At 45.6% G+C, this 4905-nt stretch overlaps 1 non-coding gene across 1 annotated transcript; it reads right to left on the bottom strand.

Moving 5' to 3' along the window:
• Positions 1-3401: 3401 nt before the first annotated feature.
• trnar-ucg (transfer RNA arginine (anticodon UCG)) lies at positions 3402-3474 on the bottom strand. The gene has a single exon. It is a non-coding gene; the product is annotated as a tRNA-Arg (tRNA).
• Between the last annotated feature and the right edge of the window lie 1431 nt (positions 3475-4905).

Raw genomic sequence — 4905 nt, 5'->3', positions numbered from 1 at the left:
CAAACGCCGGACTGGCGCAGACAGGTTGTCAGTATGTAATGTAAACACGGACTTCGGTCAGAAACGGCAATCATCGGGTGAATAATCAGCAGAAATTATCAGCGTCACTGCTTCACCTCGAAGTCTCCCCTTTGTGAAGCAGGGCCTTTCACTGACAGAGAAAAGATATTTGTCCTCATGTGTCTGCTTCAGTGTCTCTTGTTCCTGTGCTGAGAGTTTCCATTGTTTTATTCCCAGTCACTATGCGGGTTTAGGTTCCACCCCAGTGAAATATGCTTTCATACATTGAATCATGGTCTATTCCAGTCAATGCCTTGACCAAATTCAGCGAGACACCGCAATAAGAAACGGGATTGCCTGTTTATAAGTGCAATCACTCAGCTTTACCTATAGAACCATGTCACGCCGCTGCTTTCCCGAGTTCCTCTGTCTGTGGAGCTGAGGGAAGAGCATCGTTCTGCATTTGTTTGAATTCAATTGCCTCAGTTTTTGAAAGATATAAATATCGGTACATGGTGTGTCTGGGTGCATCATTCCGGTCAATGGAATAGACATTCAGCTAAAAGCAAAAGCAGAAACTGCAGGAAAACAAAAAATCATCCGGTCTGGCCGCATCTGTGGAGAGAGAATCAGAGACTCCGTTTCAGAATTTCTACGGAACTTTATGAGAATTCCGTTTCCTCCCTCAGGCACTGCCGCTCCTGCTGAGTTCCCTCAGCAATTCCAACAGCAGATCTTGTCACAACAATACTCTTTATTTCAGTCTGGACAACCGAGAGGCACAGATGTGCTTGCAAGGAATTATACAGCCCTGGAGGATGAAGAGGGAGGAGTGAAAGACATGTTGGGTGTAATTGAGATGTGGACGAGAGTATCCCAGTTGCTATGCTGAGATTTGGAGGTGACGTTACAAATTCGCACATTCTGCGTCCTCTCAAATGCAGAGTCCCTAAATTATCAAACAAGTGTGCCCGGGCATGAGTGCGGAATGGATGCATGTGACTTGTGAATTTACTTTCTGCATGGTGAGATTTTCTACAGTCAGGCAAAGGATCTGCTTCAAGAATGATGAAGAATAATATGGTCTTGCTCTTGAGGGAGTGCAGTGAAGGGTTACCCGGCTGGTTCAGGGGATGGTGGGGCTGACGTATGAGGAGAGATTAACTGCGTTAGGATTGTTTCCTCCCGAGTTCAGACGGATGAGGAAGGAATCTCATAGAGACTTATAAAATCTTAACAGGTCTAGACAGGATAGATAATACATTCCTCAGAAAAGGAGACCAAAACGGCATACAATATTGGAGGTGTGGCCTCACCAAGGCGACAACACATCCCTGCTCCTGGACTCAACCTCTCACAATGAAGGCTAGTATACCATCTCTTCATCAAGCAGGAAAGCTGCATTGCATGGAAAGCACATTATCTGAAATACACGTGAGCATCTTCCAACGACGAGAGCATGCCGGTGACCTCTGACACCCAAAGTGGTTTCATGGCAATATGATGTGCTTACATGGCAATAGACACAGAAATGTATATGCAGTTACATAATTAAACACCCGCGCTGCTGTAGAAAATCACTGCAGGCAGACCTTGAGTATTAATCAGTTTATTGTACGATGCATCATGGGGACACACTCCGCCCGAAGAGAGTCTCAGTAGAACTCGGTTCTACCGCAGGAAATTTCAGGATTATAGAGAAAACAAAGACCATGTCTCCATTTTTTAATATTCGAGTGATATCAGCTGCTCTCCAGTCTGCAGGGACTGTATCGGAATGTAGACAATCCTGGCAGTGAATGCATTATCTATTGCTGGAACCACTTTGTAAAGTACGCTTGGATGTAGATTATCAGGCCCTGTGGGTTGATCCACCGTCCATCCCCGCAATTATCAAAGCAACATTTCTTCACTAATATTGATCAGCCTCAGTTCCCCAACTCAGTAAAATTTGCATTCTCCAACATTTCTGGTATCTGATTTGTGTCCGAGAGTGTGAGAGTTGCACATCACAGAGACAGGGCTTTAGCTCAAACTGATCCATGCCAACCAAATTATCCTTCCACGATAATCTTATTTCCCTGCACTTGGCCCTTTATCCTTCTGAACAATTCCTGTGCATGTATTTGTCCAAATACCTTTTAAATATTGTTAATGTTTCTCCCTCAACCACTTCCGCTGGCAGCTCATTCTATATGCTTATCGGTCTTAGTGTATAAAAGTTGGCCCTCAGGTTTCATAGAACATAGAACATAGAAAAATACAGCCCAGTGCAGGTCCTTCAGCCCTCGGTGTTGCGCCGATCCAAGCCCACCTAACCTACACTAGCCCACTATCCTCCATATGCTTATCCAATGCCCGTTTAAATGCCCATAAAGAGGGAGAGTCCACCACTGCTACTGGCAGGGCATTCCATGAACTCATGACTCGCTGAGTAAAGAATCTACTCCTAACATCAGTCCTGTAGTTACCACCATTAATTTAAAGCTATGCCCCCTCGTAATATCTGACTCCATACATGGAAAAAGGTTCTTATGGTCAACCCTACCTAAACCCCTCATCATCTTGCACACCTCTATCAAGTCACCCCTAAACCTTCTTTTCTCCAAAGAAATCACCCCCAAGTGCCTCAACCTTTCCTAATACGATCTTCCTACCATACCAGGCAACATCCTGGTAAACCTCTTCTGCACCCGTTCCAGTACCTTCACATCTTTCCTATAGTATGGCGACCAAAACTGCACACAATACTCCAGATGCGGCTGCACCAGAGTCTTATACAACTGCAACATGACCTCAGGACTCCGGAACTCAATTCCTCTACCAATAAAAGCCAGTACACCATATGCCTCTTCACAGCACTATTTACCTGGGTGGCAATTTTCAGAGATCTGTGTACATGGACACCAAGATCCCACTGCTCATCCACACTACCAAGTATCCGACCATTAGCCCAGTACTCCATTTCCTTATATGATTTCCATCCAAACATGAGACTGACACCTTCTAGTCCTGAGACTAGGACCTGTGGACGCAGCCTTAGAATTAGAGAGGGTCAATTCAGAATAGAAATGCGGAGACATTTCTTCAGCCAGAGAGTGGTGGGCCTGTGGAATTCATTGTCACAGAGTGCAGCGGAGGCCTGGAAGCTAAATGTCTTCAAGGCAGAGATTGATAAATTCTTGATGTCAGAAGGAATTAAGAGCTATGGAACACGCGGTTCTCATCCCAGCAGCTGCTCACATAGTGTAAAATCAGGAGCTGACATACACCGGTGTGAGAATGAGCTGCAACGGGCTGAAATGCAGCTTTTAAATTCACAAACGCAGGAATCCAATGCCAGCATCTCCAAACAAGTCAGAAATGGCAATGCAACAGGAAGCATGCGCAATAAAGGGTACCGAGCCAGGTAGGACTCGAACCTACAATCTTCTGATCCGAAGTCAGACGCGTTATCCATTACGCTACTGGCCCCAATCGCTGGGCTGGCGCGGACAGGTTGTCAGTATGTAATGTAAACACGGACTTCGGTCAGAAACGGCCTTCATCGGGTGAATAATCAGCAGAAATTATCACCGTCACTGCTTCACCTCGAAGTCTCCCCTTTGTGAAGCAGCGCCTTTCACTGACAGAGAAAAGATATTAGTCCTCATGTGTCTGCTTCAGTGTCTCTTGTTCCTGTGCTGAGAGTTTCCATTGTTTTATTCCCAGTCACTATGCGGGTTTAGGTTCCACCCCAGTGAAATGTACTTTCATACATTGAATCATGGTCTATTCCAGTCAATGCCTTGACCAAATTCAGCGAGAAAACTCTAGTCAGGAATCTGGAAACACACCAATTCACACAAAGCTGGCAATGCACGGGTGAAAAATGAGGTCTGCAGATGCAGGAGATCACAGCTGAAAATGTGTTGCTGGTTAAAGCACAGCAGGTCAGGCAGCATCCAAGGAATAGGAAATTCGACGTTTCGGGCATAAGCCCTTCATCAGGGTGCACGGGTGAATCCGAGCTGTTCAGGGAGTGCATTGGAGATTGACGCCACTTCTGACCTGGAAGAAGTGTTTTCCCGCCGGGATTGGAATCCCAAACACAGAGATGCGAAACAAACTCCCTCTTGCTCTGCCTTCAGCCACCGGCAGCAGGATTCGACACCGCAATAAGAAACGGGATTTCCTGTTTATAAGTGCAATCACTCAGCTATACCTATAGAACCATGTCACGCCGCTGCTTTCCCGAGTTCCACGGTCTGTGGAGCTGAGGGAAGAGCATCGTTCAGCATTTGTTTGAATTCAATTGCCTCAGTTTTTGAAAGATATAAATATCGGTACATGGTGTGTCTGGGTGTATCATTCCGGTCAATGGAATAGACATTCAGCTAAAAGCAAAAGCAGAAACTGCAGGAAAACAAAAAATCATCCGGTCTGGCCGCATCTGTGGAGAGAGAATCAGAGAAGCCGTTTCAGAATTTCTACGGAAATTTATGAGAATTCCGTTTCCTCCCTCAGGCACTGCCGCTCCTGCTGAGTTCCCTCAGCAATTCCAACAGCAGATCTTGTCACAACAATACTCTTTATTTCAGTCTGGACAACCGAGAGGCACAGATGTGCTTGCAAGGAATTATACAGCCCTGGAAGATGAAGAGGGAGGAGTGAAAGACATGTTGGGTGTAATTGGGATGTGGACGAGATTATCCCAGTTGCTATGCTGAGGTTTGGAGGTGACGTTACAAATTCGCACATTCTGCGTCCTCTCAAATGCAGAGTCCCTAAATTATCAAACAAGTGTGCCCGAGCATGAGTGCGGAATGGATGCATGTGACTTGTGAATTTACTTTCTGCATGGTGAGATTTTCTACAGTCAGGCAAAGGATCTGCTTCAAGAATGATGAAGAATAATATGGTCTT

Source organism: Hemiscyllium ocellatum (assembly GCF_020745735.1).
Source record: "Hemiscyllium ocellatum isolate sHemOce1 chromosome X unlocalized genomic scaffold, sHemOce1.pat.X.cur. SUPER_X_unloc_2, whole genome shotgun sequence".
NCBI classification, from domain to species: domain Eukaryota; kingdom Metazoa; phylum Chordata; class Chondrichthyes; order Orectolobiformes; family Hemiscylliidae; genus Hemiscyllium; species Hemiscyllium ocellatum.
This window is presented reverse-complemented; position numbering and strand designations above follow the sequence as displayed.